This window comes from Heterodontus francisci, chromosome 13 (genome assembly GCF_036365525.1).
Source record: "Heterodontus francisci isolate sHetFra1 chromosome 13, sHetFra1.hap1, whole genome shotgun sequence".
NCBI lineage: Eukaryota > Metazoa > Chordata > Chondrichthyes > Heterodontiformes > Heterodontidae > Heterodontus > Heterodontus francisci.
In genome coordinates, this window is record NC_090383.1 from 85,875,529 (window position 1) to 85,900,420 (window position 24,892).

General features: G+C 39.9%; 1 protein-coding gene across 5 annotated transcripts in view; it reads right to left on the reverse strand.

Moving 5' to 3' along the window:
* LOC137376473 (transcriptional-regulating factor 1-like) overlaps nt 1–19,254 on the reverse strand; it is a 281,859-nt gene extending 262,605 nt beyond the window's left edge. For all 5 annotated transcript variants that reach the window (XM_068045121.1, XM_068045115.1, XM_068045119.1 and 2 more), the window contains exons 1-2: nt 19,222–19,254; nt 17,557–17,694 (exon numbers count right to left, since the gene is read on the reverse strand). The gene's annotated coding sequence lies outside the window, so the exon portion shown is untranslated. The remainder of the gene's footprint in view (nt 1–17,556; nt 17,695–19,221) is intronic.
* Nucleotides 19,255–24,892: the final 5,638 nt, after the last annotated feature.

Here is a 24,892-nt window from a genome sequence, read left to right on the forward strand (position 1 = left end):
ACTAATCCTACACTAATCCCATATTCCTACCAAACATCCCCACCTATATTTCCCTACCACCTACCTATACTAGTGACAATTTATAATGGCCAATTTACCTATCAACCTGCAAGTCTTTTGGCTTGTGGGAGGAAACTGGAGCACCCGGAGAAAACCCACGCAGACACAGGGAGAACTTGCAAACTCCACACAGGCAGTACCCGGAATCGAACCCGGGTCCCTGGAGCTGTGAGGCTGCGGTGCTAACCACTGCGCCACTGTGCCGCCCTAGTTATAAGACAGTCAAGAATAAATCGAAAAGGGAATTCGGGAGAAACAAATATTTTTTTTACCCAGTGAGTAGTTATAATGTGAAACTCGGTACCAGAGGAATTGTTGAGGAAAATAGCATAGATGCATTTATTGGGAAGTTAGATAAACATGAGTGAGAAAGGAATAGATGGATAAGTTGCTACGGTTAGATTAAGTAGGATTGGAGGAGCCTCTTATGAAGCGTAAACACTGTACACACAAAGTAATCCTGCGTGTGTAAATGGGTGAGCAAAGCCTTTCAAAAGTAATAACAGACTTTTCTTCTCTTGAAGATTGTCAATGGAAATAAAACCCAACCCCAACCCCCACCGCATGAAACAAAAATTTGTTGGTTAAGGATTGTTAAGCCCATTTTCCAAGCCAACTTACATTGAATATTTCAGAGTTGCACGGCTTGGGCTAGAAGAGGAAGTTGAGCTGTGCACTCACATTCGGAAGTGTGAAAGACAAGCAAATATAACATTTATCCACAGAACTGTCAAAAGTGAATAATACAACAGAGTTTTTATGAGCACAGCACTTGGCTCATCAGACATCAGAAAAACCACAGCGGCCACTGCACAAAGTTTACTTGATGCATTCCATCTAAAAACAGTTGACATAGTTGCCAATATGTTATTGATAGTTGCTACTGACTGTTGTACTTTAGAACAAAAGCAGATTCAGCCCATTAAAAGAATGACAGATTACAATATATATTCCAAATGATGTAATTTACTTTGCGATTGAATGGTTGCGATCCTTATGAGCGTGAGACATTCCTCTGCATATACGGGAGTATTCAATGTATTTTTCCAATGCTATCAAGTACCCCTTGTGATTTGTAAACTTCCAGATTTGGGCGGCGCAGTGGTTTGCACCACAGCCTCACAGCTCCAGCGGCCTGGGTTCAGCTCTGGGTACTGCCTGTGCGGAGTTTGTAAGTTCTCCCTGTGACCACGTGGGTTTCCGCCGGGTGCTCCAGTTTCCTCCCACAGCCAAAGATTTGCAGGTTGATAGGTAAATTGGCCATTATAAATTGCCCCTAGTGTAGGTAGGTGGTAGGAGAATGATGGGGATGTGGTAGGGAATATGGGGTTAATGTAGGATTAGTATAAAATGGGGGGTTGTTGGTCGGCACAGACTCAGTGGGCCGAAGGGCCTGTTTCAGTGCTGTATCTCTATTTTTTTAAAATTTATTTTATTTTTTATTTAAAGATGCTGAGGTGCTTGTCTAAATGAGGGGTAAATGGTTGAATGAGTGTGCTACCTGAGATTCATATGACCCACTTTTTGCATGCGCCACTAACTGAGAAGTGCTTACTAAGATGGTGCCTGCAGTTACTTGTGCAGGTCAAAAAGTGACTGTCACTCAGCTGCTGCTATGCTGCTCCACAGATGGTACTCCTGGATGCAATTCAGACCTAAAGATCTGCTAGAGTACAGGTAGGCATCTACCAGGTCTTTGAATTCTTCCCTGTTTTGCTGTCTTTTTTCCCTAAACAGTTGAAATCCCCATAGTAGCAGTGCAAACATTCATGTAAAATTTGTCTTTGGTTTGCTTTACTGACCCTAGCGCCACTTGTCACTTGTGTTTTTTTAATTATTCGTTCATGGGATTTGGGCATTGCTGGCTAGGTCAGCACTTATTGCCCATCCCTAATTGCCCTTCAGAAGGTAGTGGTGAGTAGCCTTCTTGAACCACTGCAGTCCTTGGGGTGTAGGTACACCAACAGTACAGTTAGGAAGGGAGTTCCAGGATTTTGAACCAGCAACAGTGAAGGATCAACGATATAGTTCCAAGTCAGGATGGTGTGTGGCTTGGAGGGAAACTCGCAGGTGGTGGTGTTCCCATACGTCTGATGCCCTTGTCCTTCTAGGCGGTAGAGGTCACAGGTTTGGAAGGTGCTGTCGAAGGAGCCTTGGTGAGTTGCTGCAGTGCATCTTGTAGATGGTACACACTGCTGCCACTGTGCTTTAGCGGTGAAGGAAGTGAGTGTTGAAGGTGGTGGATGGTGTGCCAATCAAGCGGGCTGCTTTGTCCTAGATGGTGTCAAGCTTCATAGATGTTGTGTTTCTTCCTGCTAAGTCTGAATGAAATTCTGAAACCTTCTTTCATCAATTGAATTATTGTCTTACATAGCTTTTCCTTATTTTGTTAAATTTTATTCAGGAGCATTTTTGAGACCTCCACCCAGATTTGGAGAGTAAAGCTGGATCTGATGTTTATAGTGTCAAAAATTTCCTACTCCCAGTATTCATTGGCCAGTCCCTGAACTGAAATTGCAGCATGTCTCTCAGTTACAGATACACATATCTCAATGAGGTTCACTTTGCAGGAACTATGCTCAGTCACTGCCTTTAAGATTTGTGAAATGTGAAATCCAATGGTTGAAAAAATATTTTTCCATTTTAAACATTTGAAGCTTTTGGTTGTCAAGACATTAAAAGCAACACTTCAAGTGGATGAGGCTACTGGTGCCATTCTTGACTAGCTTTCCAAACTGCATTCATCACCCACCTGCTTAAAAAACTCACTCACAAGTCCCGTTCTTGCAAACTACTACCCCATCCCAACCTCCCTCTCCTCTCCAAAATTCCTGACACTGCTGCAGACTGAGCTGTAGGTAGGAAAAGTGCTCTCCGACAACCCTAGGTGTGTAATGCTTCCTGCTCAGAGCCCTCCTCCTCCCTCTGCAAACAGCTTCTCCTCTCTGCTGTCTCTGCTCCATTTCCCCATGATGCTGCAGTCCAAGATGAACTGCAACTAAAGCCTCTATGACTAAGAGCAAATGGTGCAAATGGAGGCATTTTGAAACCACACCACTCCTTCCAAAGGTCCAGCACCACTCCCTTCTGATAAAGAACTCCTGCCAAGTTTTCCAACAATTATAGTAAGCCCACTAACTCTGCAGTGGCAAAAGGAAAGTCAAAATCACCTCATCTGAAAATTGAATGGTAATGCCTTTAAACAGCACTGGTTGGGAAGATCCAAATGGCAGATAGGGCACCAAATCAGCATTATGATACTGACTAACATCACAATCTTTCCATTCTGCATGCTTCTGGCCAATACAGGAGGCATCCACACCAATGCCCTTCAAAACTGCACTAGAAGTTAGCATGTTATCAGGAGTGGACCTCCTGCCATTTTTTTCATTACCCAGCTTCTGTCCAAATTTTGCAGCCTAAGTGTTTACCCACAAGCTGCCGGGAACAAAAATTGGTCAAGATAAGGGAAAACTTGCAGTTATATTGCACTTTTCATAACCTAAGGCTGCAGCAATCAAAATGCATGCAGCAAGATCCCACAAACAGTATCGAGACAAATGACCAAATAATTGGTCCTTGGTGGTGTCAGATGAAGGATAAATGTGATAAGAACACCAAGAGAACTCCCCATCTCTTCATGGGATCTTTAACAATCACCTTATACAGAAGACTTGGTCTCCATTTCTGAGTTCCCACGAAAGATCATCAACCTGAAATGCTAACTATGTATTTCAGATTTCCAGCAGCTGCAGTATTTGCTTTTGCCTCAGTTTAATGTCTCATTCAAAAGATGGCATCTTCAACAGTGCAGCAATCCCTCTGTACTGTGCTGAAATGCCAGGCGAGATTACGTACTCAATTAACTGGAGAAGGCCTTCAGCACACAACCTTCAGACTCAGAGGCAACAGTGCTGCCACTGTAGTAGTAGTTGAACCCTTAAAGACATTAATCTGAAGCCAGAAAACATACCGAATATGACCTGTATGGATGTTGAATTGAAAAGCTCTCCTAACGCAAATGGTGCCTCACACTTTCACAGTAACAATGGTTTATAGATCCTGAGTATTTTCACTACGTGCTCTGTAAACCAAAATGCCATTTTCAACCAACATCAAGCCTCATTCTTTTCAGAGTTACAGTATATACAGGCTTGGCATAATTAACTATGGCTTCAAAAGGAGTATTGTAACATGGAATTTGGGACTTACAACCTAGAGATTACTGATGAAAGGGGCCAATTGGACAGCTATCAAAAATGGCACCAACCAACCTAACTTTTACAAAAACATTTTTTTTTAATATTCCAATTTCACTTAACTTCGCTTAAGTCTGAGAATGTAGTCTTGAGCACTTTCATTTACACAACCCTATAATGCATGAGGGAGATAGAGACCATATCATCAAATTAGGGAGGATTCAAGTGGGCCAGAACTTGAGAGGATCAGTTTTGTGCTGAGATAGAGTACAAATTCACTGTGCTATAGTGGGATAGAGATGAAAATTTATTCCCACATTACCTTACACATGAATTTCCAATCTGAACTGTGCTGTCAAGATGGCCATAAGAAAAGTGAAACACTTCCCACCAACAGGAATGATTTATATAGAGTTTTCCTCCAAGTACATCTCAGAATAAATAAGTGAGCCCAGTAGCCAGTTTAAGATGAAAAGAAACATTAAAATCTTGAATTTTGATTCCACTAGTACTTCATAATGTATAAAACTGAATCGGCAAATGGTTGGTTCACACTGAGTCATAGTGCATGGAAAAATATCTGCTTGCCAGCCAGTTACGAATGGAGTACCACAACGTTCGATGTTGGGACTGCTGTTGTTGATAATTTTTATATATGATTTAGAGGAAGGAATTGTGTTCAAAGTGCCCAAATTTGCAGACGATTCCAAATTGGGAGCAGTGGCAAATGATAATTATCAATGCAACTAAATCCAAAAGCTCAGTCGCTAGTGAAGAAGTGGCAGGTGCAATTTCATGCTGGGAAACGTAACTTTAGGAGCTATTGCAGTGGAAAGCTTGATGTGGGTAATAAAAATATGCTTGAGGTATCAAAGGAGGAGGAAAAGTCATTAAATAGACCAGCATAATGACCCAGGCTGTCGAAAAAGCAAACAGGATGTTGGTACATAACAAGGGATATAACAGAAAAATCCAGAGACTCATTTTAAAACTGTATTTGGCCCCAGTGAGACCATGTGTGAGTTTTTAAACTCATTCAAAACCCATCCACTTTTAGAGTGGAAATTGAGCCCTATAGTTGCAGTACTGCATGTAATTTTTGTTGCCCGAATACAAACATGACTTTCAGTTATTGGAGTGGGTACAAAGAAGGCCGACACAGTTGATCCCAGAAATTAAGGAAATGACTCATGAAGAAAGCTTGACCACCCTTGGTCTTTTCTCTATTGAAAGGAGAAGACAGAGCGGGGATATGATAGGATGTTTAAAATAATGACAGGTTTAGACAAATTCATTCCAAGTAAGCTTAGACTCATTGTTTTATTATTAATATTATGACACAGAAGGAGCCATTTGGCCCATCAAGTCCATGCCAGCTCTCTGTAGAGCACAACAGTCAGTCCCACTCACCGGCTCTATCCCTGTAGCCCTGCAAGTTTATTTTCCTCAAGTGCCCATCCAATTTTTTTTTTAAATCACAGATTGTCATCCCTGCCTTATACAGAATTTAAGCACAAGGGACCATGATTACAAATTAAGGACAATAAAATGAAATTGGAATTTCAGAAGGCACTTTTTTAACTAAAAGTGTGATAAGGATGTGGAACAAGTTACTGGCATCAGTGATCGAACAAAAAAATGGATTTTTAGGAAAGAACTAGGTAAGTTCTTGTCAACATTCAGGGCAATTAGGAATGCACCAATGGATAGGCGGGCCTTTTGAACAGGAAGTCTTCTCCTGCCTGAAGCTGTTACTATTTTAGTGCAACGGTATCCATCACACCTTGTAACATACAAATGTTTTAAACATTTAAAACTAGCCCCTGTTTTATATTCATAAAAGAGCAAAGAATCACAACTGAATAGGTATGGAACATGTCAAATAAGGAAAATTAACTGTCACTTTCAAAAATACTATTAATCAAATATCAGCAGTCAGCAACAGCTACTAATAGTAGGGCAGCCAATCAAAACACTTTACTGAAAATAATTTCATCCGTTACCTTCAATTCTCACTTTCTAGAATCTTTTATCACAATAAGCTTTATAATCTATAAAATTTTACAAAAAGACTAAATATTTAAAAGTTACCCACATAGTAGGATTTTCTGTTTGCAATGTCTGTAATAATGTTTGCAATGGAGCCTGTGTCCACGGGAGCATAAGCCTTGAATTCATGCAGTTCCCAGATCCTTCATTGTTAGCTCAAGAGATTCATGCCAGTCGACTACAGCTCCCAGCATGCATGTATACATAAAGCAGACTTTTTTTTTAAATGACTGACAGACATTGATAAAACATGTTATGACTTGGTATGTTTAGTTTAGAGATACAGCACTGAAACAGGCCCTTCGGCCCACCGAGTCTGTGCCGACCATCAACCACCCATTTATACTAATCCTGCACTAATCCCATATTCCTACCACATCCCCACCTGTCCCGATATTTCCCTACCACCTACCTATACTAGGGGCAATTTATAATGGCCAATTAACCTATCAACCTGCAAGTCTTTGGCATGTGGGAGGAAACCGGAGCACCCGGAGGAAACCCACGCAGACACAGGGAGATCTTGCAAACTCCACACAGGCAGTACCCAGAATTGAACCCGGGTCACTGGAGCTGTGACCAGGCAATGGAAAACAACTAACAGAGCCAAGACAGGGAAATATTTTTTGAGCTTTGGTGGTTAAAAAAAAAAAGTGTAAAAAGCATGAACTTTTGTACTTTTTGTAAGCTAAGTTTGTGAAAGGGAAAACCATTTTTTCAATGAAATGAAAATCGGGCTGATTCTATAAGTAGCCAGATTACTGCCTCGGCGTTGGGAGATGAAAATTTACCCCGATGTATATATATGAGGGGTTGTCTTTCAAAGCTGCCGTATGTAGTGTTACTGTTCCATAGACAAATCTCTCCCAGTCACTATCCTAATGCTCCCTCAGGAATACAACTCAGGTTTGGTTTTAACTCCTGAAATGCAGGGCTGGATTTAGGTATCCACACTCCCAACACCCGTATTCCTATTAAACCAGATTAACAATTGAACATAACAAAAAATTACATTGGCATTTCTACTTTGCTCTGATCCCCTACATCACACTACTAGTCAAAAGAATCACACAATCACTAAATCCTGATTCAGATGTTATGGTATGTTTCATGGTATAAGATTCCTGTCGTAAAATAGAATAACCTCCGACATGAGATCTACTATTTTGTGATTAAAATTAGAATAAACTCACTCAGTCACCAATACTTATGGGGATTTTTAGCTTGCAAAGTGGAACCAATTAATATATGAAGCACTGCAAGAACTATTAACACGTCACTTGCTTTATTGACATAGTTATCAATTATGAATAAGCTGCTTTAAATATAATTGTTATGATAAGATCCATGTCCACCCCATTCTTAATTACTCATTTGTATATTTCCTGTTTTGGACAAAATTACTACAATGTCAATTTATAGAAATAGCAAAATAAAGCCTGCTTTCCCTGCACTAAAAATTAAAGCACTTAATAAAGTCACTTATTTCCCATAACTTTACTGGCAGACTCAAGGAGCAATATTTGCCTCTAGTACATAATCACAGAAATATTCATCTTTTCTACACTTATATATCAATACAATCTTTCAGAAAATGTATGACGGTGCTTGACAACTGAGGAAGCAAGAAAAAGCTGGAGGTAAGCGTACTTACAAATGATAAAAATAAAAACTGTAGCCTGATAATACTCTTGATCGAAGAAGATAGCAGAATGGTTCACAGAATGAACTACTGAACAGATATTGCTGTAACTTAGAGTAAGTACAGTTTATGGGCATTAAAAAAATTCTTCAGTATTTTTGGTATCCATCAACTAAGCATGTTGTGTGACCAGGGGGCTTTTCGCTGACTGGCTCTCTGCCTCTGTTAGTACCATTCTGAATAAGTTCTTTTGTGAATTTCCCCTCCCAAAGTGCCAGAGCTAAAACTGGAAACTCAGTGACTAAGGGGAAATCCAATGCATGTCCTCAACATCATGCTGTTGATACTCAGATGGTGTGTTGGTGGACTTACTTCTGTCACATCCCGAGTGAAAGGTAAATACTTGATCACTTGCATTGGCTTCAAACATAGTTAACAATAATGAAATTTCAAACTTATACTGAAAAATTTCTGGTTCTGTTTCAGTCCCAGTATGGCTGTTCAATTTTATGTTCCTCTTTTGACTGTGTTTTGTGACACATTGTTTTATTTTTCCTCTCATCCTTCGATCATTGTGTGCTATGTACCATTCTTCAGTCCTGAGGACAGTGTCAGCACTCAATCTTCCCCCTAAACTCTATTAATAAAGAAAATAAAGAATTTGCATTTTCTGTTTCACACCTCAGGACCTCCCAAAGCATTTTACAGCCATGTCTTTTGAACTGCAGTCGCCGTTGTAATGCAGGAAATGTGACAGCCAATTTGCACAATAATGAGGTAATGACCAGATAAGCTTTTTTCCCCAGTCATGTTGGTTGAGGGTTAGGTATTGGCCAGGACACCAGGAAAACTCCCCCGCCCTGCTTCTAAATAGTGCCAGGATATCTTTTACGTCCACCTGAGAGGGCCAAGAAGGCCCTGCATTAACATCTCATCCAAAAGAATGCATGTTGGGAAATGCAGCATTCCCTCCGTATTCCACTGAAATTTCAGCAAAGATTATATACTCACGCCCCTGGGTGGAGCTTAAACTGATGATCTGACCCAGAGGCAAAAGTACAATCATTGAGGCAAGCCTGATCACTGGCTACAACAGTCTGAGCTATTGTAAAAGACCAGAGAGATTCAGGCTTTTCCACTGAAAAGGAGGCATATGAGTGGTGATCTTGTGGAAATACATAAAATAGTCAATGGAATGGAAAAGGTAAGTACTACAGTACTTTAAAATTACAGTTTAAACTAATAAAAGGTAACCAAGACTGCTATCGGGAAGTTGTTCTTCATATAGAAAATTGTCAACACTTGGAAATAATTTCCAGATAGAATGGACGCATTTAAGCAATTAAATACTGCAATGGGAGGACTAGAAGGCACTTCTGGATCAATATTTACCTTGTGATTTCACAACAGTTTAGTTAAGGAAAAGGCGGAAAATCAGTCAGTACGCCAGTAAAGTAAATTCATGTCGACCACAGGCAGGGATGGGATTGGGATCAGCTGTGAAGTCCCAAATGAGTCTGAATCATCTGCTGACAATCATTATTCGAGCTCACAGAAGGATAATAGCCAACTTAGATAACAGAGGGTGGCCATGGACCTTTCTTCCACGAAGATGGAGACAATGCTCAATCATTTCACAAATACATAAATGCCAGGCTTGAACAGGCTACTGCTAGAAAACAGCCTTGGGTGACACTTGCTCACAGTGGGGGACAGCAGGCTTCATTCAGCACTTTCACAGGATGCTTGAGGGGACAATGCATTCGAACACCAATTTGCTAAACTGTTGCGCTCAAGTACGGATTTGTGTCTGTGGAACTTTGGCCAAGCAGGATTCAAGATCTTGGGGAAAGCATGTGCCCCCAGCTCAGCAATTTGAAAATCTTCATCTATATTTCCCTCTGTGGGCTCACTATACCTATCTCTGTACCCTACTCTAGCTGTAGATCAATACCAGGGATTCATCTTCCCGCCTCTCCCTCTACTCCAGCATAGGTGGCAGAAGCTTTGGGTATCACTGCCACATTCCGGAAATCTCTTCCTATATTGCTCTGCCTTGTTAGATCTCTTCCTACCCTGAAAAATGCCCTTAAAACCCAGATCTTCAACCAAACTTTTTGCCATCTCCACTAATTCTTCTTCTGACTGAGTCTTCTCTTTCCCCAACCCTTTTCACTACACTAAAGGCACTATAAAAGTTATTGTTCAGAGAAAAAAATGCAGTTTAGATGCTTTTAAGCATCTAGATCTCATAATTTGTAATGTTTTCATCACAATATTCTTTCAGTATTTTTCAGATAATTTGTTTCTTATTACCTACATCACTGTTTCTAAGAAACTAACTACTGAATCCCATCCTTTTGACTACAACATGCATGGTTCCTTGGGGCTTATAGTCAGTCCATCTGTGCAATTTAGGACTATTTGAAATTCAGTGACACTCCATAAAAACAGTCCCCATCTGATCCCTATAACTGACTATCTTTTGAGAGACGTATCAGACCAAAAATATGTTTTTAATAATTTTGAAAAGCTAAAGTAATATTATGACTTTACAATGCTTATAGGGCTTAAATGGAATGCATGGAATGTGAGCACAAGCCTAGAATATGGAAACTAATCCACACTCACCACTTTGTTTTTTGAGTGTAGGTGGTTTGGTCTGGTCATAGAACCATAGCAGTTTGCAGCACAGAAGGGGACCATTCAGCCCATCATCTCTTGGTCAGCTCTTTGCTGGAGCAATCCAAAACTACTCTTGCTGCCCTGCTCTCTCCCTTTGGTACTGTATCTTCCTCTGCTTCAAAGATTTACCCAACTTTTCAATGATGTCTGTCTCAAGCATTCCCTGTGGCATGCTTCAACAATCTGCTACGTAAAGAAATTTCTCATAACCCCTCACTCTTTTATTGATAATTACCCATGCTTCATGATGAATCAAAACAAAAATTACATTACGGGCATATTGCAGGTTTCACTCTGCATCCAACTCACACTGTATTAGATATGAGTGTTTTTGATGTCATCATTCGGCACAAAAAGAAGTGTGCTCATTCACCTTCAGAGTGCAAAGAATTTGAAGAAAACTGCTGTAATTGTCCCATCATGGTGTACCACGCTGCTTGGCAGTGCGTGAAGTAAATTAGGTGTTGTGATGCATTAAAATATATTGAGCTGAAATAGTGAGATATTGCAATCAATTGTTAACTTATTGGTGCAACCATACATAAGATTACTGTCTACAGTTCTGTCCACCTCAGCACAGAAAGGATATTGCAGCGACAGAAAGGATAAAGGAGAAGGCAACCAGAATGATAATGGGTATTTTGAGACTGGATTATGAGAAGTGATTATGTAAATTGGGCATGTTCTCACTGGAAAAAGTAAAGAGGTGATAGGATTGCTGTTTTAGGATTCTAAAGGCTCTAGGTGACATAAAGCATGACAAACCATTTCACCTTTTTCAAAATTGTCGAACCTGAGGACAAGGCATGTGCTTGAAGGTGGATAAAATTCAAAACTAATCTGCAGAAATATTATGTCAGCGATTAAGTGGTCAATTTCTGGAGACAGTGGAAGCTGATAGTATTGATTCATTCAGATGCAAATCAGGTAAGATTTCCTCCAAAAAATATTTTGGGATGAATTATATAAGTGATTTGAGACATGACATTGTAATTGTCGGATGCTTGGGAGGAAGAGGTGACTTTGGACCTATGGTTCCCAAAGTTTTCGACTACTGGGGTGGGGTGGGGTGGAGTGGGGGTGGGGGGGGTTCCTCTCCTCATGTTTGGGTCTGTTGTAGACAAATTGATAGATTCCCATTATTAGGCAACAACTCCATTATTGTCGTATCATGTGAACTAGATGGTCTTTTTTCATCTTAGTAATTTCTGCATTCGATTAATCCTTAACTAGTGTTTTAAAAAACATTTATTTTCATGGAACAGTTTTTCACTTAAATACTATTATTTCCATCAATTAATACAATTATCCAGAAAAATGTATGCAGTGTACATTTGTCCTCTTTTCTTGAAAAACAATGACCTATTTGTTTTCTTCTCCTGGCTAACAATTCACGAGATAATTGCAATGTGTGATGTTACACAGGTCTGATACACAGGCCAGGAAGGTTGTACATTTGACCCCTGCTGAGTCAAGTGACCTCATCAGGATGGGGTGTGGTATTACAAGTATCCGATATATCCCTGGGCTAAGGAGGCAAAAACTGGCAGGGTTCCTGGTCTTACATGGATCTAGCAATACTTCCTGGAAGTACACAATCAGGCTTGGCTGTGATAACCTCATGGGAGAATCACTCACTATCCAGACTATTAAGAACAACCACTTGGCTGAGGTAGCAGCTGATCGTGAGTGTGCGTGAAAATGTAGCTCAATATGATTCACTAGCTTCAAGAAAAGATTTTTTTTTAAAAGTAGTTTCCCAACAAACTACGATTCATCTTCTGATCAAACAAAACAGCTTCACACACCACTGTGATCAGGAATGGATTCTCAGCAGGGGCAGTATGTCTGACTTGTCCAATCATCAGCACTGCACTGCCCTTCTTTGTTTGTAATCCTTCGATTGTTAGTCCAATACACTGATCCCAGAACAGAATGCTGCAACAGCAACATTATCCAGACACACATGCACATCATTATTGTCAAACTGGATCACAATAAAAAGCAATTTTCATGGCTGTAACAGAATTGGATTTCCCGGTCAACAATAGATTAAAAATAACCTAAAAAAAGTGACATTTTTGCCTGCTCCTTTTTATACCTTTTATTTCCCTTTTATTCCTCCATAGAGTAACTGAAAACATGAACAGTAGTTTGAAATAATTTTATTAAATAGCAGTCATCGCCTCAGACACAATTAAACAATGAATCTAGAAATTAATAATTGCAGAATATGATAAGTAACTTGTTCTCAGTTACTTTTCCCACATCACAAAGAAATTTAAATGCAAAACTCTTCAGTAAACAATGAAACAGACAACATCTAATCTGAGCCCCATTCATTCACTAGATAATTGCAATGTGTGATGTTACACAGGCCTGATACACAGGCCAGGAAGGTTCCACATTTGATCCTTGCTGAGTCAAGTAAGCTCCGTCAGGATGATTTGTGGTATTACAAGTATCTCTGGGCTAAGGAGGCAAAAACTGGCAGGGAGTACTCTAAGCGTGTTCCAAGATAGTATGCTTAACTCTTTCACAGCCTGACAGATGAAGATTTACTGATATCTTCAGATGCTTGCACATAGGGTGGGAACAGAGGTGGACAGGGTCTGAAAGCACCAGTGCCGGCCAGCATGCTGGTTTCCCAACGCTAGAGGCGGCGGTTTCAGGGCCGGCAGGGCTATCCACCCCATGTGGCGGGTAGCCAAGTAGGCTCGTTAAGAGTTTTGTTAAGCCCACTTAAAAAGGCCTACTGGGATTTTTCAGTCGGTCTGTTTCCCGCAGTGGTGGGGGACAGTTTAGGTGCCTGGGTGGGCACCTGGCGGCAGACCAGGGGGCCAGCATTCCAGGCAGGCCTGGAGGTCATCCCTCACAAAAACAAAATACTGCAAATGCTGGAAATCTGAAACAAAAACAGAAAATGCTGGAAATACTCAGATCAGGCAGCATCTGTGGAGAGAAAAAAAGGAGTTAATGTTTCAGGTCTATGTGACCTTTCATTCTGCCCACCACCCTTAATTGGATGGAGAACCTGTCTCGGTGCTAGTTAAGGGGGCACACCTGTCAAAATCCCAAGAAGGACTGCTTCCCCTCCAGGAGTGGGGTCAGGATCTGGAAACAGAACTGGCAGTTTCCCACCCACGGAGGGAAAATCCAGCCCATAATCTTGCAAGGATGATTGTGGCTTCAAAGGGAACGGAGATGCCTGCCAAAAAATTAATTCAAAATGATGAACAAATTCTGTGAAATATAGCAGATGCTAATAATTTTCAGCATATATGCCAAAACTTATGAGTTACTCCACAGGCCGATGATCTCTGAAACTGCTTGAATTTGTTCTTTGTACATTTTGACACTGCCATTGAAATAAATCTCCTTACCTTTCCTAATATCACTATTAATATCTTCCATGCCAGCCACCACTAAGCTTTGACCTGCAAATCTTAGAGCTGTCACTATTTTAAAGGACTGCCCTGCGCCCTCAGTTTCCATTTCCCCTTGGTCCTGAAGAAACATTTTTCAATCCTCTGTGTTTCCCTCGTGAGGAAATGATTTCCTCCATCCTCTGAAACTGCATTTTTTCCTCCTGAAACTGAATTCAACATATCTGGTAATAGACAATATACGGACTAGAATCAGGAAAAATGACCACGAAAGCTTCTCGATTACCGTATATACTCATGGAAAGGTCGAATACGAGACCAATCTTTGAGGCTAAAATTTGTGGAGTTGACTTTTACATATATTTTCGAACTTCTATTCACAAAATAATAGCCACCATGGAGACAAACAGACAGATACTGACATCTAATGGTTGGATCACACTGGTAAGGCTGCTGGGAATCACTGCAATATCGGTGTTATGTGATCAAACCTCAGTGACATCATCATCCATTAGGTGCAATTTGAACATGTCCCATATATGCCAAAACTTATGAGCTACTCCACAGGCTGATGATCTCTGAAATTGCTCCAATTTTTTCTTTTTACATTTTGACACAGCTATTGAAATGAATCTCCTTACCTTTCCTAATATTACTATGACCACCTTACATGCCAGCTATCACAAAGCTTTGACCTGCAAATCCTACATAATCCATCTGGTCTTTGTTGTTCTTCCTTGGTGCCATATTGAAAAAATGTGGGGGTCCTAGCTGAATATTTGGGTCTTTATCCTAGCGCATGATCAGACTGTTCTGTCTGCGCTCTGAAAGTTAAGAGATTTTTTGGCCGAAAGTCATGGGTTGACTTTTACACGAGTACATATATGGCATTTTAAAAACCCAACTGATTCACAAATGTCCTTTAGGGAACAGTACCTTCTGGTCTGGCCTATATCCAAGCCCAGTCCCACATTATGAGGCTGACAGTTAATGCTCTCGGGGCAATTAGCGATGGGCAATAAATGCTGCCTTGCTAGGGTCATCCATACCCTGACAGCAATTTTTTTTTTTTTAAACTCACTGCCTGTCCTGGATAGATGCTGACAGCTCTGGACATGTAGTCCAGCATCAAGCACCCAATTTAGGAAAGTGGGGCGGAGGGGGGGGGGTTGTTGCAAGGGACAAAACAGCAGATGCATTAAAAGGAGTACCCGAAGCCACCTGAAGTGATTTAAAAAATATATATTTACAGTCTGGAGGGTCTCAGGTGGGAATAATAATTGTATTTCACAGGTTAGCATTTTGAAAATGTTCAAGAACAGAATTTTAAATTGTGATATATTTGTGTCTATCACCATAGCTTGATGCTGCCTCTGTTCAATCATCCCCTCACCTAATTTCTACACACATTCACTTCCCAGCAGCAATCACTGGACAGCTTTCAGTGGCAAGACCATAATTGATTTATTTTTCACTCCCTAATCCAGGAATACGGAAATCAATTCCAACAATCCCATCTGAGATCCACTGCAGGTCAAGGACTGAACCAGAGAATTCCTGGTCTGTATTCCCCAGTACTACATCACACACATATACACTGAGATAGCTCCAAGATCACACGCCTGGCAATGGAAATTCAGAACCATCAACCCAATGCAGCAAGCTGAGTAACCCAACTAGGCAGGTCTGCAGTACACCAGAGCACAGTTAATGACTGACTATCCAGTCTGGCTGACTAATGGAACCTGAAAGGACTGAAATTCTTCCCACTTAACTTCAGATAATCCTGCAAACCAATGCCCAAACAGTTAGGTTAATCCTCGTTGGACAAACATCAAGAAGTTGAGCAATGTCCTGGATCAGTAAGCTGCACATTTTCAAATGTTAGACTCCAACAGTACCCAAATGTGTAAGTACATAAGCCTTGGCTCTACCTACTTTCACCTAAGCTCTCTGGACTTGGCTAAATGGTGTGTGCACATTTTATCAGACAAACAGAAATTTTATAGATACAGCTGAGGTTGGGGACTGTTAAATATGGCGTCTCTGTGCATATCCGACACCCAGCTGACCAAATAAAAAACACTGAACAACTGGAGTTCTTTTTGCTTTAAAAGGTTGGAACGCATTATTGGAGCACAGTGGCGCAATGGTTAGCACCGCAGCCTCACAGCTCCAGAGACACGGGTTCAATTCTGGGTACTGCCTGTGTGGAGTTTGCATGTTCTCCCTGTGTCTGCGTGGGTTTTCTCCGGGTGCTCCGGTTTCCTCCCACATGCCAAAGACTTGCAGGTTGGTAGGTAAATTGGCCATTATAAATTGCCCCTAGTATAGGTAGGTGGTAGGGAAATATAGGGACAGGTGGAGATGTGGTAGGAATATGGGATTAGTGTAGGATTAGTATAAATGGGTGGATGATGGTCGGCACAGACGCGGTGGGCCGAAGGGCCTGTTTCAGTGCTGTATTTCTAAAACTAAAACTAAACTAAAACATTATGATGTTAATGCAGTGGAAGAATGGAGTTCATACCCATGCTTCTCTACATGCTAAGGTTGCAACAGTAGATTTATTCTACACAAACATTCAATTAGGAATTTTCTAATTCCTGGAGGATTCTGGAGCAGAATTTGGAGAAGGCCTGGGGGCAGGTCACACCCCTTGTGGGATATGCTACACCAGACACAAAAAATCTCCATGCACAAAAAGAAACAGGAGGGCATTTTTAAAAAAAATTCTTAAAGGGCACAAACTTTATTGAAAAGTGTTTGAGAAACTGAAAAGATTTTCTCATGAAAATGCAGAAAACTTTTCTAGTTTCAAATTGGAGTTAAATAACATTAGGCTTTCCTATGAAGATGCAACGTTTTCTCTTGGAGAGCTGAATTTGACGGGATTTCAACAGCAAGCTTATTAAACTGCAAGCATAAAAATCTAGATTTAAATAAAAATACTTTCAAAGAACCATTCAATACTGTGCACTATTCTTTCTTTTCAACCTTAAATCAGCTGGGACCCATCAATTTACTTTAATTTTCATATTAATGAGATGCTATAGGTAATTCCTTTCAGCGTGACTATCTTGGCAGTCTCTGATATTGGGTCATTTAGTCATTCATCATTCTAAAACAGTGAAGAATAATTCCTGCGTAAGACTGGCAATATCAACCCCAGTCATCTTTTTTCATCTAATTTTGCATTAAGTAATTTAAATGAAGTAGCCAAGTAACATAAAAAGCGTACAGTTAATTCATTAAGTAAAAGAAAACTTTTCAAAATATTTTTTTTTAAATCGAACAGGAAGCTTGGAAGAGCCATCATACCCCAGATAGCTTCCATGGATGCAGTTATCAGTATCAGGTTTGATTAATTCCTCTTCTTTCTACAAACCCCACCCATCCCCAATGCTTGAGCGATGCCGGATATTTTCCCCACTGCCCCCATTCTCTTCCTACCAACAAGTCAAAGTGCTTTCCTTTATAGAAGCAGCAGTTACAGCATGAATGTGGAGGTCAGGATTGATCAAATACAACTTACCAGTAGAAATGACCCCCGATTCAACTTTAAGCACTTTGACGTGGGGCGTAGTATTTTTCCAGGATAATTAGAAAAGATAATTTCGGTCTGGTTGCCCTATCAGCCAGAGAAGGGACCATGCAGTTCAAAGATCTGTTCCTAAAAAAGACAATGACAGAATGAATCTTAAGAATTCAGTTCCCTGCACTGATAATTTAATTTCAAGCAGTTGCGCAGACCTTCACATTAAGAGTTTATATATTAGGCCTTAATCAACAATAAATATGGGACGTCAGCAACACCCCTTGAACCAAATTCTGGTCCATGGCGACACAGCTATTAAGTTAAACAATCTCGGGCCAAACACACTGTAGTTCAAATAATTTTCGCTTTTAATCTGGTGCATGGTCTATTTTCGATAAAGTTCAGTATTGCCTCAGATCGTGTCACCAATGTGCGCTGTGTTTCAAATATAAACTCCAGAAACGAAATTTAGAAGACAACAGATTTTGTAGTGGGGGGGAGCTTAATCGAGGCAGAATTGTTCTAATTTAACACTGAGTTACTAGTGGTCGTTTTGTTTCCGTTATTAGCTGAATACAATTTTTCATAGTGGAAGCCCTGAATGTGTAAATTACAGTTACTTTGCAAAACAATTGAACCACTGCAACTGGGATTTCCATGTTCATGTGATGCATTAGTTTTGTTCTGGAAAAAACCCCCCAGCTTTTGCAAACATACCATCAGGTCGGCGTTCGGAGAAAGCACACTGCGCGATCAATAGCTGAGCAATTTAAGTAAATGATCAGGCGAAACAAACCAGCTTTATTCTATCAACACATTGCACCCCGAAACTCAACCATCCAAGGTCACCAAGCAAAATTACTCAGCTGCTGAACGTTTAGCAGCATCACTCATTCCACTCTGTATAATACTGGGCTTGTTTTCAAGACTTTGGGATGCAGGGAGAAAAAGTGAACTTTGCATTAGTTTAAACAGTTGAGGCCTCTCCACACGATGCACTTACAGCGATCACTTACAGACTGTAAAATCTGATAGTACCCGACTTATGTTCCGCTGCAAATAGAACTCAAGCTCCCTGGAGTATTCTTTCTCCCTTCATGAAACATTGGACCATGACATGTCCCTGTACTACCAAGCTGCAACGTGCATTGTCTTAAGGGTTACATTTTTCGACGCAAGTCAACCAAGGATTAAGAAAGTTTAAAATGATAAAAAGGCATATTCCACGCTTAACGAACGCGCTTTAACCAAATTAACGTAAACATATTCAAGTGCTACGTTGCATGAATACTTAATTAAATAGTTCACTCAGCACTGTTAATGTTGTAAACTACCCTGACGTCCCCTGGCTATGCACAATGCAGACGTACAAGACTAAACATTCACAGTGCATGATCCCGCTGATCACAAACTCTGCTGGCAGCTCTTTTTGGCAATGACACAACTCCTGGCACTTGCATGAACGCTACAGGCCTGCAGATCTATTCCAAGGCATACACGTATGAAAGGATAATAAATCACTTAATGATTGGGCTCTGTTGCCCACTCTTCTGCAATGACCTCGAAGAAAGCGAGTAACCTATGCAGTCCATTGACAAAATTATGCATGCACAAAAGCAATGCAATCATTTAGTTTTAAACAAAGTGCTGAACACTTCTTACCTTGCAGTTTTCAAATACTGACGTCACTCGGAGAGCATACGGTATGCAACTGCACCCATAATCCTGCAATGCCTTTAACAAATTAAAGGGAGCCTGTCACAGAACGGCGAAATCTGTGACATTTAATCAACCTATTCATTGTACATTATTATAATACTTGCTCGGGTTTCAGAGCCGCTGCCACGTTTCTCCGTGTTGTATGAATTACTGAGCACATCCAAGATTGAACTCAGTTAATTACAGTCCATGGAGAGAAATTATGACCACATATTGTCAATTCCGAACTCATACACATGATCATATTAACTTCGTGAGCACAAATGCACGTCAGTTAATCATTTCTATAGCAAAGCGTCATTTATATCCTTTAAGATAAAATACATACCAACTGCTAATGAATTTTATTTTTTGGAAAAACATGAATTATGGCTCAGTTGATAAATGTGCCAATATTTCCTTTGGAACGCTGCAAAGACAATAAAAAGGCTCTGATTTGTGTACAGATAGCTCAGTGTTTTTGGAATAGAATTACAACTGGAGAGTACCAAATAAAAGCATACAATGACAAAGGTTAGGAACTGGGAACAGCAGTAAGCCATTCAAGCCCCTTGAGCCTGTTCGGCCGTTCAATGAAATTATGACTGATCTGTATCTCCATCCACCTGCCTTGGCTCCATCTTTTGGAACCTTGGCTAGCAAATATTTATCAATCTCAGATTGAAAATTATTAAATAAGCGAATAGCTATTGTGTTTTGTAGGAGAATGTTCCACACTTCTACCACCCTTTGTATGAAGAAGTGTTTTGTAACTTCTCTCCTGAATGGCCAAGCTCTAATTTTACCCTTGCGTTAGACGCCCCCAGCAGCAGAAAATGTTTCCATGTACCCTGTCAATTCCTTTCAAAATGCTATAAACTTCAATCAAATCACCACTTAACTTTCTATATTCCAGGGAATACAAGCCTAGTTTATATAAGTTTTCTTCCTAATCTAACCCTTCGAGCACAGGTAACATTCTGGTGAATTCGCACTGCATTCTTTCCAATATTTTCTTTCCTGCCGAGAACTGTACACAGTACTCTAACTGTGGTCTAAGCAGGGGTTTGTATAGCAGTAGCAATATTCCCTCCCCTTTATATTGTAGCCCCCTAGTTATAAAGTCTAATATTACATTATTATTAGTAACTGGCGACTACATTTTAGTGATGTGTGTACACGGACCCTTAAATCTCTTTGGGTAACCACTGTTCTGAAATTTTCACCGTTTAAATAATACCCAGATCTATCCTATTTTTGGTTTAAAATAGAGGACCTCACACATAACTGCATTGAAATTCATCCGATGCAGTTTTGCATACTCACTTATGTGTCAACATCTCCTTTTAATTTTTATGCTTCTCTTTCACTACTTACGTATCACCAATTTTATCTCATCGGCAAAGTTGGATACATGGCTCTCTATTGTGTTAGCTAAGTCATTAATGAATATAATGAATATTTGAGGTCCCCACCACAGATCCTTATGGAAATCCACTAGTCACTTCTGCTATGAAAGTGCTTTTTAAAAATATTTTTGAGGACTCATCTTTTAGAATTGTGGAGATGGATTCCTTGGAGGACTGAAGTGATGCCATAGATGCTGGACTTTGTTTTTTTTTTAAGGGTCACTGGAAGGAATCTATTTAAAAACAAAATTTACTGAATGTCACATGTCTTCAGCTAAGTGAACAACAAGTGCCATCTGACTACGGGAGTTGTGTACAAGAGAAGTGACATGTCAAGATTTATGGTGCTCAAGAGTAGGTTTCATTTTTGAATACTGTTTTGAGTCAGCCTGCTAAAAGAGAAGACCAGTTCATCTTTTCTCCACCTCTTTGAGAAGCTCTGAGAATAAAGTGTAAGAAATAGAGAAACTGAAGCAGCATTTCTCCTAAAAAGCTTCCGGAAGACTTCCTCTTGACATCATCTGAACATACTGCTTCTGAAAAGATCCCAGTGACCCATCTACGTGTACTCGGATGGCAGACTGTATGCCATCTGGAACATAACATATCTTATCCTTTTTCTTCAAGAATTAACAAGTACTTTGGCCAAAGCATCTTTATTTTCCCTTTTACCAGTGTGTGTGTGTATTGGGTATTTAGAAGGGAAGATATATATTTATTGTCATATTTCAAACTGTGTTAAAGCTTTGCATCTTTATTACTAAGTCTTTTTTTATAATTAATAAACAACAAAAGTATTAATTTAAGAAACTTTGTGGGTGGATTTTATTCTGAAACTAAAATAGATAGAGTATATAATTAGCCACATCAGTAACTAGGTACACATTTAAATATATGTTGGGACCTGTGGAGAAGTGGAACTGGAGAAAGACAGTGCACTCCTCCCACCTTGCTTCCTTCCTTCCTATTCACCCATTAATTTCTCCAGTACTTTTTAAAACTAATATTAATTACTTTGAGTTGCTCACTCTCATTAGACAACTTTTCACATTTCCAATATGTTCTTTGTATTTTCTACTGTAAAGACAAACACAAAATATTTGTGTAACATCTCTGCCATTTCTTTATTGACCATTATAATTTCTCCAGTCTGTGCCTGTAATGGATCCACATTTACTTTAATTAATCTCTTCCTTTTTACGTATTTGTAAAAGCTCTCACAATCTGTTTTAATATTTCTTTCTAGTTTACTCTCACATTCTATTTCTTCCTCTTCTTCATTTTCCTGTCATCCATTGCTGATTTTTAAAACCCTTCCCATCCTCAGGTTTACTACCCTTTCAAGCAACATTGTAAGCCTCTTCTTTTAATTTAATACTATCTTTAACTTCTCTAGTTAATCATGTCAGTATCACTTCTTCAGAGGAGCTTTTATTCTTTGAGGGAGCATATATTTGTTGTGAATTTATGAATTATTTAAATAACAACTTATATTTATATAGCACTTTTAATGTAATTAAAATGTCCCAAGGTGCATCACAGGAGTGTTATAAAACAAAATTTGACACCAAGCAGCATGAGGCGATATTAGGGCAGATGACCAAAAGCTTGGGCAAAGAAGTAGATTTTAAGAATCACCTTAAAGGAGGAAAGAGAGATTGAGAGGCAGAGAGGTTTAAGGAGGGAATTCCGGAGCTTAGGGCCCAGCTGGCTGAAATAATGTGTGCCTCAGTCTTGGCAGGTGGGGGGTTTGCCTGACAATACCATCCCCTTCCACTAGCTCATTCCTTTCCACTCCCCCCACTTGAATGGTGTCTGTACTATGATGCCATGATCCATTTGCCCATCCTCCCTGCAGAGCTGGTTCTTATCGACATCAGTAGCAAGTATCTCAAAGCTGTTGGACAATGGCAAAGGCTGAGACTCCTTCACCACTGCATCTGCAGTCCCCTTACCTGTCTGAATTGCAGTAAAATTCTCCTGTCACTCATCACGAACTAAGTCTAAACCATTGCCTAACCTAAGCAGTGCGTCTGCCTCCTGGATCAAAATGTCCAGGTAACTCTCTCCTTGTCTGATGCATCACAATTTGTGTACCTTGGACTCCAGTTCAACAACTCTGAGCCAAATTTCCTCAAGTTGCAGAGACTTACTGCAGATGTGGTTGCCTGGGATCATGCTGTTCTCCACAAACTCCCATCTGCTGTAGATGTGGCACACCATGATCATCTCTGTCTAACCTTGTTTGATATATTTAATTAATTAAAGTTTTATGTAATTAATTCACTTAATTTATTGTTATTCTTTTTAAAAACTAATTCATTTAACTATTTTAAATTATGAATTTTATCAACAGTTATAGGTTCCTAGTTTTAAATACTTAGTGCCTCAAGCTTATAAAACCACTACGTGTTAAAAGGCACAAAGCAGCATCTCTTTCCCCTTCTGCAATGAATTCCTACTCTCACCAAATTCTCAACTTCCGACTCTGTTTACGATGCATTCAGTTAACATGGCAATCTGTGGTTAAACTCTGTACCCAATGTATATAAATGTACTGCACCAGAAATAGCTTTTCCTGACACTTCATCTATTCCTGAACTTAAGTCCTTATTTTTTGGTTGACATCCAATCTCTATCAGCAAGAGTTTACAAAAATGCCTGGACTATGAAGTTTGAACCTTATTCATTAAGAATGCTTTTAGATAGGATTTGGCCACCTAAGTCCTCTTATTGTATGTTTCCTTTTTAGAAGTGACATGTCTGCAAATATATTCTTTTATCCTCTACCAATCATCTCCAGAAACCTCTCTTCCATGCCCTCACCACCATCACCTCTAACATCAATTAGACAAAGAGGACAGGTAAATACATGTTTTGGGTCAGTTCCAGAAAGCCTGCTGAGAAGGACAGGCAGGAAGTAAGCCTGTGTCAGCCATGGCTCAGTTAGGAGCACTCTCACCTCTGAGTCAGAAGCTGCACTCCAGAGACTTCAGTGCAGTACTGAATGCTGCACCGTCAGAGATGCCTTTATTCGGTAAAACGTTAAACCAAGGCCCCATCTCCTCATCAGGTGGACTTAAAAGATCGCAAGGTACAATTCGAAGAAGAGCAGCTGTGTTCTCCCTGGTGTCCCAGCCAATATTTTTCTTTCAACCAACATCACTAAAACAGATTATCTGATCATTATCACAATGCTGTTTGTGGGACCTTACTGGAGCAAGTTTCCTACATTACGACAGCGACTACACTTCAAAAGTTCTTCATTGGCTGTAAAGTGCTTTGGGACATTCTGTGGGTATGAAAGGCATTATATAAAGTCTTTCTTTCTTATCTCCCTTAAGATACACACAAACATCTGCAGATGTGAGATTTTGGCATCCACTTCATATGACAGGGCTTTTACTGTTACAGACCTGGGTCGTGCAAGTGTATAACCAGATATTGGGCAGTGAAGGTGAAGTCTTTTTTGAAATGAGCATAGATCTGCTTATTGGAGAAACCAGTGACATCGAACCAAAATAATTTCTAGAGCTGACTCAAAATTTGTAATTAATGGTTCATTTATTGCTACTCTTGTAAAATTCCATGATCTGTCCAAAATTTCAAAATATTTCAAAGTGTACTGATTTTTTCACAAAGTATGTAATGTATGTAATGTTTTACATACAATTCAAGTTCAGTTTTGAAAATACATACATTGTATTGACTTTCAAATTCAACTGTATGCATACAGTTTGAGGATACTGTAGCTGTTGTTAACCAACACTCATTTCAGCTTATAAATAACAAGGAACAATCTTTGTTCTTGCTTGTAACTTCTGGGAGCTCCAAGCATTTGAAAATCAGTGACTTAGGCAGGCTATTGTATCATGGAAGGCACAATAGCAGATCTAAATCGTGCCAATGCAAGCACACTTTCCAATACAAATCAATGGAATCAGCTATGAAAAACCTGGTAACTGTTTTCTCTTTCAAGCCCATTGGTTTTATGGTCAACTTTATGCTCCTCCCTCATCCCATTGCTATTTTGGCTGAGGTAACCTGGGACCTTCCTGGGCTTTGCGACTCAATAGTATACAGGATAGTGCATATGCCTACTAAATCATCAGGGGATTTAGTATTTACTTTTTTTTTTAAAAAGCTGAGCTATCAGGCTATAATAATCATCATTAAGACCGCTTATTTCCATCTCCAGAACATTGCCCTCTGCTCATCTACTGCTG